The sequence below is a fragment of the Hyla sarda genome, unplaced genomic scaffold (genome assembly GCF_029499605.1).
Source record: "Hyla sarda isolate aHylSar1 unplaced genomic scaffold, aHylSar1.hap1 scaffold_740, whole genome shotgun sequence".
Classification (NCBI taxonomy): Eukaryota; Metazoa; Chordata; class Amphibia; order Anura; family Hylidae; genus Hyla; species Hyla sarda.
The window spans coordinates 115,540-131,447 of NW_026610763.1; positions in this window are offsets into that span (position 1 = coordinate 115,540).

Consider the following 15,908-nt stretch of genomic DNA (forward strand, 5'->3'; position numbering starts at 1 on the left):
AACCGTGAAAGGGGCGGGCCCAACAAGGTGCCCTTCATGGGCACTATCACTGCTTGCTGTCAGGGAGGCTGCCAGACAATTTTCCATGCACACTCTGGGCTGGGGGGCAGTCAACCACCAGTACACACAGCAGAACCTAAACCCATACCATTATTGCTAAGCAGCAAGACAGGGGCCCATTGCACTCCCACGGGGCCTTTTTAAATGCAATCCATAACCCGGATTTGCCAGGAACCCTTCTTACTCCTCCTACTTGCATGTGACACTGGGCTTAGGATCTGCATAGGAAACACACACACAAGCACACACCTACCTTTGTTGCCTGCAGATGCCTCCTTGGCTGTCCCCAAACGGTATCAAACCAACACCCACGGGAAGCTGTAAGCATAGAGGACATGCCTGCACCCCATTGGACTTACCTGTGTGGGTTAAACCCGGGTTATTTGACAACCTATGGCGGTGATGGTTCTGCTCAGGCAGAGCAGTGCTGATGCTCCTCATAAAGCTGTCGCTGCTGTGAAGGTTCTAGGTGACATCACAAATCCCTATGGTTACATACACAACAAAGCTGGGTTGTTGTTGTTTACACTCTGCAAGGCCTGTGGAAGTGAGTGACATCATAGCACTGTAGTTCTGAGGGTTCTAGATGGATGCAACAATCTCCTGTTGCTTCTATGAAGGCCATAATAGACGACATCACCAAACAGCTCCATAGTCACATACACAGCAAAGGAGAGATGTTGTTTACACCTAGTGATGTCAGTGGTATTGAGTGACATCACAGCACAGTGCTAAGGCTCCTGGGCCTGGACACAGCAGCGGCTGCAATATCTCAACGGAGAATACGTTTATATATATGTGTGTGTGTGCGCGTATATATATATATATATATATATATATATATATATATATATATATATATATTTCTCCGCCGAAATCACTTTTAAACCCATTTCCACCTTTTTTTCCCTTCTCTTCCTCTTACTTTTTTTTCACGTTTTTCTCCTTTTCGCCTCTTTTCTGGGCGTATTATTCTTCTTTTTCTTCTTTTTTTTCGTCTAATGCATACCCCATCAGTGCAGCAATGCTTATTCAATACCGCCAGCAGATGGAGACACTGGGGGATAATTTTCTAAGGATTTATACTGATTTTTCCTGTCTGAATTTGTCGCACAGAAAGTTGCAGGCCAAATATGTGTGACATTTCTGCGACTTTAGCTTCTAGAGCATTTTTACAACATTATACATAGGTGCTGAATACATAAAAAGCGACTGTTCAGCGACAGACAAGTCGCATCGGCTGAAAGTAGGCCAGAATGTCAGTCCATGTTGGAGCAGGTTTAGATACAGTCTAAAGTATAGATCTCAAAGTCTGTGCACAGAATTTAGCAAGGGCCTCGCACCTTCTGATGCATCAGGTAGGTGCACAATAGCATAGCCTAACCCTCTGTACTTTGGTCTATATTGATGCGGGACATAGACAGCCAGCTGATGACCAATCCATTAGTGCAATGGATGGCTGGAAGCATTTGTCTTTGCCTTTGCAATACCACAGAAGCAATGCATGGTCAATGTACAGCAATGACACACCTGTGTGAACAGCCAGGAGACCCCCCCCCCCATGTTATGTTACATAGTTACATAGTTAGTACGGTCGAAAAAAGACATATGTCCATCAAGTTCAACCAGGGAATTAAGGGGTAGGGGTGTGGCGCGATATTGGGGAAGGGATGAGATTTTATATTTCTTCATAAGCATTAATCTTATTTTGTCAATTAGGAACATTCAGCACCCACCCGCTATCAAGGCAGCTGCCTATCATGTCATGCCCTACCTGCACAGGTGTGCTGGCTACTCAAATGATCCAATTAAGGAGGCCATTTAGTCAGCAGCAGCAGAAGTCCTGTACCTGGACGCTCCAACAGCGGCCAGACACAAGCAGAAGCAGAAGCAGCAGCAGCACCACCTTTTGTTTTTTGGCTGCAGCAGCAGCAAGGCCCACAGGGCCTTGTAGATACCTGTGGTTACAGTGAAGTCTACGTTAAGTCCATGGGGGCGTAATGTGCCCAACTCATGGATCCAACGTAGTTCGCACCTTTTGAGTATGCTAACTCGGTCGCCGCCTTTTTTAGATATGGGAACATGATCTAGCAAGGTAAATCTGAGGTCATTTTCATGATGTCCAAATTCCGTAAAGTGTTTAGCTACGGGTAGGTCCAGGCGCTTCTTACGGATTGAGTACCTGTGTTGGTTGAACCTCGTTCGGAACTCCAATGTGGTTTCGCCTACATATAGCAGTTGGCAAGGGCATGTGAGAACATACACCACAAATTCAGATACACAGGTCAGGTACCATCTTATCCTGTATTGTCTGTTCGTGGTAGGATGTTTAAAATGTGGGCCCTTGTCCATGCGGGTGCAGTTAATGCAGTTCCGACATGGGTAGCTGCCTTTATTTTGTACAGTGAGGTATCTTTGTTGGCCCCCTAAACTTGTAGAGACATCTGTTTTCACAAGTTTGTCTCTCAAGTTCGGGGGGCGCCGGTAAGCCATAATGGGGTTGTTTTGGAATTCCTCTACCTGTGGAAAACTGTCTCGGAGAATATGCCAGTGTCGTTTGATAATTCTGGCAATTGTTGTGGATCTGTCACAATATGTTGACACAAAATTAATGCGTTTGTTGGATTGGGCTACTTTTGTCTGGTGCAATAGTGACTGTCGTCTGAGAGTAAGTGTCTCCTGTTTACTCCTCTCAACCAATGATTTGGGATATCCCCTCTGTATGAAATTCTTGGCCATTTTGTCGAGTGCAGGTTCTGTGGCACGGCCATTCAACTACACGAATTTTTGACATTCCTCAACAACATAAATGACCACATAAAATTCACTCTTACTCATTCTACAGAATCAGTCCAGTTCTTAGACACATTAGTCATCTCACAAAATGGTAAACTACATACTGACCTTTACACCAAGCCCACTGATAGCAACTCCATGCTACGCTACAACAGTCACCATCCTCGCCCCATGGTTAGATCCCTACCCAAAAGCCAGATGCTCAGAGCACGACGGATAGTTAGCCTTGACGAAAGGGTAGAACCTGCACTCGACAAAATGGCCAAGAATTTCATACAGAGGGGATATCCCAAATCATTGGTTGAGAGGAGTAAACAGGAGACACTTACTCTCAGACGACAGTCACTATTGCACCAGACAAAAGTAGCCCAATCCAACAAACGCATTAGTTTTGTGTCAACATATTGTGACAGATCCACAACAATTGCCAGAATTATCAAACGACACTGGCATATTCTCCGAGACAGTTTTCCACAGGTAGAGGAATTCCAAAACAACCCCATTATGGCTTACCGGCGCCCCCCGAACTTGAGAGACAAACTTGTGAAAACAGATGTCTCTACAAGTTTAGGGGGCCAACAAAGATACCTCACTGTACAAAATAAAGGCAGCTACCCATGTCGGAACTGCATTAACTGCACCCGCATGGACAAGGGCCCACATTTTAAACATCCTACCACGAACAGACAATACAGGATAAGATGGTACCTGACCTGTGTATCTGAATTTGTGGTGTATGTTCTCACATGCCCTTGCCAACTGCTATATGTAGGCGAAACCACATTGGAGTTCCGAACGAGGTTCAACCAACACAGGTACTCAATCCGTAAGAAGCGCCTGGACCTACCCGTAGCTAAACACTTTACGGAATTTGGACATCATGAAAATGACCTCAGATTTACCTTGCTAGATCATGTTCCCATATCTAAAAAAGGCGGCGACCGAGTTAGCATACTCAGATGGGTGAGTGTTTGACCTCGTGGCATGTTACCCTGATTACCTTTTAATGTCCACACACCTGTACACTAATTGTCACTTACACATGATGCGATATATGTCAGATTGTATATACTGTACAGCACTAATTACACTGTCTTGTCAAAAGTATGCATTTTCTTCATGTATCATTATGTTCTTTTTCTTAACAATTGTCACAGTATCCACTGTAATATATGTTTTTTCTTTATTGAACACAATCACCTTTTGATATTGTACCCCATATAAATATGGGAGGAGTGTGTCACTTGCTTATGCTTGAAAAAGACCGTGGTGACGGTCGAAACGTTGTATCTTACCTTGAGGTAATAAACCTATTTTGATCACTACTGGAGTGCTGCGGGACACTTTATTCTACTATACTACACTGCTGCTGCCAGTGACCCGGGCTGCGATTGGGCCCGCTTGCACCCGCTACACCTTTGCATTCCTGGTGTGCTGCTCCTCCTTGCTATCTGGATATATCGAAGGGGTCTTGGAGCCTGCACCCCATATCCATCTGGACTCCTCTCCAAAGGACAAGGATGGAACACTCAACTTCTTCACATGCCTCTCCAGAGCCCCACCGGACAACGCATACAAAGGGGACAAGGATTTCCGCACCAAGTTTGAACATATAGCTAACAAATACGCTGCCGACGTGATTATTTTGAACATTGAATTTCTTCAAAGAGACATTGCTGCTACAAGTGACAAAGTAAAGACACTGGAATCTACCTTGGAAACAATACTGTCTAGCGATGATTACACTAAATTATGTTCCAAACAATCTTCCTTCTTGGCAAAACTCAAAACAGAACAAGAAAACATCAAACGTCACAAATGGTACCGTGATGTGCAAGACTACCAAAATGGCCGCATATACAATTGGGGCGACTTGTCCACCAACACCAGGAGGACAAGACGTTTGAAGGACCAACCGGGGACCTCACGCCAGAACGCTTGTCCTACTGAACCAGCATCCAGTTCACCTACTGCCCCCCAGGATTTTTTAGGGGCACGCCAGACTCATACCAGCGACCCACCAGAAGGGGAGGTCATAAATGGAAACGATCCCTCAAGAACCAGAAGCCGGGGCGTGAGGACGACACAGTTGAAGACCAAACCACCAAAAAAATAGTGGTAAATATATCTTCTACCCCTTTATCTGATTCACAATGTTTATTACTTGCTAGGGGCTTGAACTTTTGTCCTATTAACCATACTAATTGGTTTCAGCTTGAATTGGACTTTATTCAGTTTTTCAGAAAATTGAAACTTAAAATGTGGTTTATGAACAATTCTAGTTCGTCTAATGTTGACACCAATATTAATAATGTACAATTTCGTGCCTGTAACTATGACATTAGTGTGCCCAGTAATTTTTCTCCACAGGTACACGTACCTGCCATCGATACATTTTGTACTCTTGTTAAAAATGATACTGACAAACTGCGCACCTCTGGAAGTGTTAGTGCAGCTCACAACATTTCACAGAAACAATTGAGAGCAATCAATGATTTGGTCCATGATCACAGCCTGATCATAAAACCCGCTGACAAAGGGGGATCGGTTGTGATCATGGACCGCTCAAAATACATTGCTGAGGCTATGAGACAATTGGGGGATGCCTCTACATATACATTACTGAACAAAGACCCTAAATTTGACATACAAAGAAAGATTAATATAGTTTTGGTAGATGCCCTGACTATGGAGATCATTGACCGCCCTCTCTTTAATTTTTTGACTGTCCTGTGTCCTTCAACACCCATGATATATTTCCTGCCCAAGGTACATAAAGATTTGGTGAACCCTCCCGGGAGACCAATTGTCTCCGGGAGAGACTCACTCACGAGCCATATATCCGTATTTTTGGACCAAATACTGCGTCCTTATGTACACAGGGCCAAATCTTACATCCAAGACACCTCGGACTTCCTCAAAAAAATCGAACAAGTCACACTTCCAAAGAACAGTATATTGGCATCCCTAGATGTCACCAGTCTATACACCTCAATCCCACACGAGCTAGGCATTCAGACCATTCGCAGAACGATCTCTTCAGATTTTTCTCCTGTGCAAACTTCATTCATTATCCAACTTCTTGAACTAGTCCTACAATGCAATTACTTTCTATTCAATGACAAATTTTACCTACAAACAGCTGGGACTGCTATGGGGACCAACGTGGCGCCCAGCTACGCCAATTTGGTCATGACAGAGATCGAGGAGGGGTCTGTCTATGTGTCCCACCATGCCAGTCACGTACTGGCATGGTGGCGATACATAGATGATATCTTCCTCGTCTGGACAGGCACGGCCATTCAACTACACGAATTTTTGACATTCCTCAACAACATAAATGACCACATAAAATTCACTCTTACTCATTCTACAGAATCAGTCCAGTTCTTAGACACATTAGTCATCTCACAAAATGGTAAACTACATACTGACCTTTACACCAAGCCCACTGATAGCAACTCCATGCTACGCTACAACAGTCACCATCCTCGCCCCATGGTTAGATCCCTACCCAAAAGCCAGATGCTCAGAGCACGACGGATAGTTAGCCTTGACGAAAGGGTAGAACCTGCACTCGACAAAATGGCCAAGAATTTCATACAGAGGGGATATCCCAAATCATTGGTTGAGAGGAGTAAACAGGAGACACTTACTCTCAGACGACAGTCACTATTGCACCAGACAAAAGTAGCCCAATCCAACAAACGCATTAGTTTTGTGTCAACATATTGTGACAGATCCACAACAATTGCCAGAATTATCAAACGACACTGGCATATTCTCCGAGACAGTTTTCCACAGGTAGAGGAATTCCAAAACAACCCCATTATGGCTTACCGGCGCCCCCCGAACTTGAGAGACAAACTTGTGAAAACAGATGTCTCTACAAGTTTAGGGGGCCAACAAAGATACCTCACTGTACAAAATAAAGGCAGCTACCCATGTCGGAACTGCATTAACTGCACCCGCATGGACAAGGGCCCACATTTTAAACATCCTACCACGAACAGACAATACAGGATAAGATGGTACCTGACCTGTGTATCTGAATTTGTGGTGTATGTTCTCACATGCCCTTGCCAACTGCTATATGTAGGCGAAACCACATTGGAGTTCCGAACGAGGTTCAACCAACACAGGTACTCAATCCGTAAGAAGCGCCTGGACCTACCCGTAGCTAAACACTTTACGGAATTTGGACATCATGAAAATGACCTCAGATTTACCTTGCTAGATCATGTTCCCATATCTAAAAAAGGCGGCGACCGAGTTAGCATACTCAGATGGGTGAGTGTTTGACCTCGTGGCATGTTACCCTGATTACCTTTTAATATCCACACACCTGTACACTAATTGTCACTTACACATGATGCGATATATGTCAGATTGTATATACTGTACAGCACTAATTACACTGTCTTGTCAAAAGTATGCATTTTCTTCATGTATCATTATGTTCTTTTTCTTAACAATTGTCACAGTATCCACTGTAATATATGTTTTTTCTTTATTGAACACAATCACCTTTTGATATTGTACCCCATATAAATATGGGAGGAGTGTGTCACTTGCTTATGCTTGAAAAAGACCGTGGTGACGGTCGAAACGTTGTATCTTACCTTGAGGTAATAAACCTATTTTGATCACTACTGGAGTGCTGCGGGACACTTTATTCTACTATACTACACTGCTGCTGCCAGTGACCCGGGCTGCGATTGGGCCCGCTTGCACCCGCTACACCTTTGCATTCCTGGTGTGCTGCTCCTCCTTGCTATCTGGATATATCGAAGGGGTCTTGGAGCCTGCACCCCATATCCATCTGGACTCCTCTCCAAAGGACAAGGATGGAACACTCAACTTCTTCACATGCCTCTCCAGAGCCTCAGGTATTTGCTTATACTGAGAGTGAGATCGGCAGGATCATTGGAGCTGTGGATGAGGACGCTTCTTTCCTACATGCTCCCTCAGCCCTGGATCTCCAGAGGCAATACGAAACAGAGACTAAGAGACTATTATCTTTAAAACTTCACCTCTCTACATTAAGTGAGTACTACAAGTCCCAGCGGATCCCCAGAGGTATGCGGGTGGTCCCACCGGACAACGCATACAAAGGGGACAAGGATTTCCGCACCAAGTTTGAACATATAGCTAACAAATACGCTGCCGACGTGATTATTTTGAACATTGAATTTCTTCAAAGAGACATTGCTGCTACAAGTGACAAAGTAAAGACACTGGAATCTACCTTGGAAACAATACTGTCTAGCGATGATTACACTAAATTATGTTCCAAACAATCTTCCTTCTTGGCAAAACTCAAAACAGAACAAGAAAACATCAAACGTCACAAATGGTACCGTGATGTGCAAGACTACCAAAATGGCCGCATATACAATTGGGGCGACTTGTCCACCAACACCAGGAGGACAAGACGTTTGAAGGACCAACCGGGGACCTCACGCCAGAACGCTCGTCCTACTGAACCAGCATCCAGTTCACCTACTGCCCCCCAGGATTTTTTAGGGGCACGCCAGACTCATACCAGCGACCCACCAGAAGGGGAGGTCATAAATGGAAACGATCCCTCAAGAACCAGAAGCCGGGGCGTGAGGACGACACAGTTGAAGACCAAACCACCAAAAAAATAGTGGTAAATATATCTTCTACCCCTTTATCTGATTCACAATGTTTATTACTTGCTAGGGGCTTGAACTTTTGTCCTATTAACCATACTAATTGGTTTCAGCTTGAATTGGACTTTATTCAGTTTTTCAGAAAATTGAAACTTAAAATGTGGTTTATGAACAATTCTAGTTCGTCTAATGTTGACACCAATATTAATAATGTACAATTTCGTGCCTGTAACTATGACATTAGTGTGCCCAGTAATTTTTCTCCACAGGTACACGTACCTGCCATCGATACATTTTGTACTCTTGTTAAAAATGATACTGACAAACTGCGCACCTCTGGAAGTGTTAGTGCAGCTCACAACATTTCACAGAAACAATTGAGAGCAATCAATGATTTGGTCCATGATCACAGCCTGATCATAAAACCCGCTGACAAAGGGGGATCGGTTGTGATCATGGACCGCTCAAAATACATTGCTGAGGCTATGAGACAATTGGGGGATGCCTCTACCTATACATTACTGAACAAAGACCCTAAATTTGACATACAAAGAAAGATTAATATAGTTTTGGTAGATGCCCTGACTATGGAGATCATTGACCGCCCTCTCTTTAATTTTTTGACTGTCCTGTGTCCTTCAACACCCATGATATATTTCCTGCCCAAGGTACATAAAGATTTGGTGAACCCTCCCGGGAGACCAATTGTCTCCGGGAGAGACTCACTCACGAGCCATATATCCGTATTTTTGGACCAAATACTGCGTCCTTATGTACACAGGGCCAAATCTTACATCCAAGACACCTCGGACTTCCTCAAAAAAATCGAACAAGTCACACTTCCAAAGAACAGTATATTGGCATCCCTAGATGTCACCAGTCTATACACCTCAATCCCACACGAGCTAGGCATTCAGACCATTCGCAGAACGATCTCTTCAGATTTTTCTCCTGTGCAAACTTCATTCATTATCCAACTTCTTGAACTAGTCCTACAATGCAATTACTTTCTATTCAATGACAAATTTTACCTACAAACAGCTGGGACTGCTATGGGGACCAACGTGGCGCCCAGCTACGCCAATTTGGTCATGACAGAGATCGAGGAGGGGTCTGTCTATGTGTCCCACCATGCCAGTCACGTACTGGCATGGTGGCGATACATAGATGATATCTTCCTCGTCTGGACAGGCACGGCCATTCAACTACACGAATTTTTGACATTCCTCAACAACATAAATGACCACATAAAATTCACTCTTACTCATTCTACAGAATCAGTCCAGTTCTTAGACACATTAGTCATCTCACAAAATGGTAAACTACATACTGACCTTTACACCAAGCCCACTGATAGCAACTCCATGCTACGCTACAACAGTCACCATCCTCGCCCCATGGTTAGATCCCTACCCAAAAGCCAGATGCTCAGAGCACGACGGATAGTTAGCCTTGACGAAAGGGTAGAACCTGCACTCGACAAAATGGCCAAGAATTTCATACAGAGGGGATATCCCAAATCATTGGTTGAGAGGAGTAAACAGGAGACACTTACTCTCAGACGACAGTCACTATTGCACCAGACAAAAGTAGCCCAATCCAACAAACGCATTAGTTTTGTGTCAACATATTGTGACAGATCCACAACAATTGCCAGAATTATCAAACGACACTGGCATATTCTCCGAGACAGTTTTCCACAGGTAGAGGAATTCCAAAACAACCCCATTATGGCTTACCGGCGCCCCCCGAACTTGAGAGACAAACTTGTGAAAACAGATGTCTCTACAAGTTTAGGGGGCCAACAAAGATACCTCACTGTACAAAATAAAGGCAGCTACCCATGTCGGAACTGCATTAACTGCACCCGCATGGACAAGGGCCCACATTTTAAACATCCTACCACGAACAGACAATACAGGATAAGATGGTACCTGACCTGTGTATCTGAATTTGTGGTGTATGTTCTCACATGCCCTTGCCAACTGCTATATGTAGGCGAAACCACATTGGAGTTCCGAACGAGGTTCAACCAACACAGGTACTCAATCCGTAAGAAGCGCCTGGACCTACCCGTAGCTAAACACTTTACGGAATTTGGACATCATGAAAATGACCTCAGATTTACCTTGCTAGATCATGTTCCCATATCTAAAAAAGGCGGCGACCGAGTTAGCATACTCAGATGGGTGAGTGTTTGACCTCGTGGCATGTTACCCTGATTACCTTTTAATGTCCACACACCTGTACACTAATTGTCACTTACACATGATGCGATATATGTCAGATTGTATATACTGTACAGCACTAATTACACTGTCTTGTCAAAAGTATGCATTTTCTTCATGTATCATTATGTTCTTTTTCTTAACAATTGTCACAGTATCCACTGTAATATATGTTTTTTCTTTATTGAACACAATCACCTTTTGATATTGTACCCCATATAAATATGGGAGGAGTGTGTCACTTGCTTATGCTTGAAAAAGACCGTGGTGACGGTCGAAACGTTGTATCTTACCTTGAGGTAATAAACCTATTTTGATCACTACTGGAGTGCTGCGGGACACTTTATTCTACTATACTACACTGCTGCTGCCAGTGACCCGGGCTGCGATTGGGCCCGCTTGCACCCGCTACACCTTTGCATTCCTGGTGTGCTGCTCCTCCTTGCTATCTGGATATATCGAAGGGGTCTTGGAGCCTGCACCCCATATCCATCTGGACTCCTCTCCAAAGGACAAGGATGGAACACTCAACTTCTTCACATGCCTCTCCAGAGCCTCAGGTATTTGCTTATACTGAGAGTGAGATCGGCAGGATCATTGGAGCTGTGGATGAGGACGCTTCTTTCCTACATGCTCCCTCAGCCCTGGATCTCCAGAGGCAATACGAAACAGAGACTAAGAGACTATTATCTTTAAAACTTCACCTCTCTACATTAAGTGAGTACTACAAGTCCCAGCGGATCCCCAGAGGTATGCGGGTGGTCCCACCGGACAACGCATACAAAGGGGACAAGGATTTCCGCACCAAGTTTGAACATATAGCTAACAAATACGCTGCCGACGTGATTATTTTGAACATTGAATTTCTTCAAAGAGACATTGCTGCTACAAGTGACAAAGTAAAGACACTGGAATCTACCTTGGAAACAATACTGTCTAGCGATGATTACACTAAATTATGTTCCAAACAATCTTCCTTCTTGGCAAAACTCAAAACAGAACAAGAAAACATCAAACGTCACAAATGGTACCGTGATGTGCAAGACTACCAAAATGGCCGCATATACAATTGGGGCGACTTGTCCACCAACACCAGGAGGACAAGACGTTTGAAGGACCAACCGGGGACCTCACGCCAGAACGCTCGTCCTACTGAACCAGCATCCAGTTCACCTACTGCCCCCCAGGATTTTTTAGGGGCACGCCAGACTCATACCAGCGACCCACCAGAAGGGGAGGTCATAAATGGAAACGATCCCTCAAGAACCAGAAGCCGGGGCGTGAGGACGACACAGTTGAAGACCAAACCACCAAAAAAATAGTGGTAAATATATCTTCTACCCCTTTATCTGATTCACAATGTTTATTACTTGCTAGGGGCTTGAACTTTTGTCCTATTAACCATACTAATTGGTTTCAGCTTGAATTGGACTTTATTCAGTTTTTCAGAAAATTGAAACTTAAAATGTGGTTTATGAACAATTCTAGTTCGTCTAATGTTGACACCAATATTAATAATGTACAATTTCGTGCCTGTAACTATGACATTAGTGTGCCCAGTAATTTTTCTCCACAGGTACACGTACCTGCCATCGATACATTTTGTACTCTTGTTAAAAATGATACTGACAAACTGCGCACCTCTGGAAGTGTTAGTGCAGCTCACAACATTTCACAGAAACAATTGAGAGCAATCAATGATTTGGTCCATGATCACAGCCTGATCATAAAACCCGCTGACAAAGGGGGATCGGTTGTGATCATGGACCGCTCAAAATACATTGCTGAGGCTATGAGACAATTGGGGGATGCCTCTACATATACATTACTGAACAAAGACCCTAAATTTGACATACAAAGAAAGATTAATATAGTTTTGGTAGATGCCCTGACTATGGAGATCATTGACCGCCCTCTCTTTAATTTTTTGACTGTCCTGTGTCCTTCAACACCCATGATATATTTCCTGCCCAAGGTACATAAAGATTTGGTGAACCCTCCCGGGAGACCAATTGTCTCCGGGAGAGACTCACTCACGAGCCATATATCCGTATTTTTGGACCAAATACTGCGTCCTTATGTACACAGGGCCAAATCTTACATCCAAGACACCTCGGACTTCCTCAAAAAAATCGAACAAGTCACACTTCCAAAGAACAGTATATTGGCATCCCTAGATGTCACCAGTCTATACACCTCAATCCCACACGAGCTAGGCATTCAGACCATTCGCAGAACGATCTCTTCAGATTTTTCTCCTGTGCAAACTTCATTCATTATCCAACTTCTTGAACTAGTCCTACAATGCAATTACTTTCTATTCAATGACAAATTTTACCTACAAACAGCTGGGACTGCTATGGGGACCAACGTGGCGCCCAGCTACGCCAATTTGGTCATGACAGAGATCGAGGAGGGGTCTGTCTATGTGTCCCACCATGCCAGTCACGTACTGGCATGGTGGCGATACATAGATGATATCTTCCTCGTCTGGACAGGCACGGCCATTCAACTACACGAATTTTTGACATTCCTCAACAACATAAATGACCACATAAAATTCACTCTTACTCATTCTACAGAATCAGTCCAGTTCTTAGACACATTAGTCATCTCACAAAATGGTAAACTACATACTGACCTTTACACCAAGCCCACTGATAGCAACTCCATGCTACGCTACAACAGTCACCATCCTCGCCCCATGGTTAGATCCCTACCCAAAAGCCAGATGCTCAGAGCACGACGGATAGTTAGCCTTGACGAAAGGGTAGAACCTGCACTCGACAAAATGGCCAAGAATTTCATACAGAGGGGATATCCCAAATCATTGGTTGAGAGGAGTAAACAGGAGACACTTACTCTCAGACGACAGTCACTATTGCACCAGACAAAAGTAGCCCAATCCAACAAACGCATTAGTTTTGTGTCAACATATTGTGACAGATCCACAACAATTGCCAGAATTATCAAACGACACTGGCATATTCTCCGAGACAGTTTTCCACAGGTAGAGGAATTCCAAAACAACCCCATTATGGCTTACCGGCGCCCCCCGAACTTGAGAGACAAACTTGTGAAAACAGATGTCTCTACAAGTTTAGGGGGCCAACAAAGATACCTCACTGTACAAAATAAAGGCAGCTACCCATGTCGGAACTGCATTAACTGCACCCGCATGGACAAGGGCCCACATTTTAAACATCCTACCACGAACAGACAATACAGGATAAGATGGTACCTGACCTGTGTATCTGAATTTGTGGTGTATGTTCTCACATGCCCTTGCCAACTGCTATATGTAGGCGAAACCACATTGGAGTTCCGAACGAGGTTCAACCAACACAGGTACTCAATCCGTAAGAAGCGCCTGGACCTACCCGTAGCTAAACACTTTACGGAATTTGGACATCATGAAAATGACCTCAGATTTACCTTGCTAGATCATGTTCCCATATCTAAAAAAGGCGGCGACCGAGTTAGCATACTCAAAAGGTGCGAACTACGTTGGATCCATGAGTTGGGCACATTGCGCCCCCATGGACTTAACGTAGACTTCACTGTAACCACAGGTATCTACAAATTATCCCGATGACTTGACCTGCCAGTTGAACTTGATTGTATATATAAATTGTGACACACACACTGAGCAGTATACCAACTCATCATTCACTGTATATGAATCCTAAATGATCAATTATATACCGTGTTCTTCTTTCAACATGCTAATTATTCTTGCTTTGTTTTTATGCAGATGATCAGGGGACACGTCGATCAAACACCACTGACCATCATCTATCTGATCATTCTACCAGTTCTAGACCCTTACCACCCGAGTGCAGCCAACCAAGAATGAAATTGCTCTCATCTACGTTTTTGTATTTTTCCTCTATACACACCTTTATGTGAGCCAGATCAACTGACAAACACAGCTATACAGTGATACATGTGTATACATACGTGCATGTACAAAATCATGCTCCTATGTATATACTATATACCATACAGTTGCTCCACACAACCTGCTTTCACAGCCACACCTTGCCACCACCCTCACACCTACATATGCATACCCGTACACCTTTTACATTCTTATTCTTTCTTTTTCTCATTTATTTGCAATTCCCCATCTTTTCCTTATACACTTAGGATCCATTCATTCATGCACATCCATCTCCCGTTACTCACTCACACACCTATTATTTTCCACATACACTCCTGCTTTCACCACACCAATACACATTTCTCATCTTCCGTAGTCATTTACATACATTTATCCACATGATTATATTATATATGTATTGACAGATCAAGTGCGGGTATCTTGCCCGCACTACACATAGCTTCATTGACAACTGCACACATCTATACGCATGCGCCAAACAGGACACTTCTTTCACTGAAGTGTCATGGCGCCCGCGGCATCCGGAAGCACAGTGAGTGTGCGCGGACCGCGAGCTACAGTCGTTGCTTAGCAACGCGCGACGCCCCCTTGCGATTGGCTGTACTCCGGCAGGTCTGCGGAATTCCCTAGAGCCGTGTGCACACACGGCGTCAGGGAATGGCCGCCATTACCACAGATGGGTGAGTGTTTGACCTCGTGGCATGTTACCCTGATTACCTTTTAATGTCCACACACCTGTACACTAATTGTCACTTACACATGATGCGATATATGTCAGATTGTATATACTGTACAGCACTAATTACACTGTCTTGTCAAAAGTATGCATTTTCTTCATGTATCATTATGTTCTTCTTCTTAACAATTGTCACAGTATCCACTGTAATATATGTTTTTTCTTTATTGAACACAATCACCTTTTGATATTGTACCCCATATAAATATGGGAGGAGTGTGTCACTTGCTTATGCTTGAAAAAGACCGTGGTGACGGTCGAAACGTTGTATCTTACCTTGAGGTAATAAACCTATTTTGATCACTACTGGAGTGCTGCGGGACACTTTATTCTACTATATATATATATATATATATTTCTCCGCCGAAATCACTTTTAAACCCATTTCCACCTTTTTTTCCCTTCTCTTCCTCTTACTTTTTTTTCACGTTTTTTTACGTTTTTCTCCTTTTCGCCTCTTTTCTGGGCGTATTATTCTTCTTTTTCTTCTTTTTTTTCGTCTAATGCATACCCCATCAGTGCAGCAATGCTTATTCAATACCGCCAGC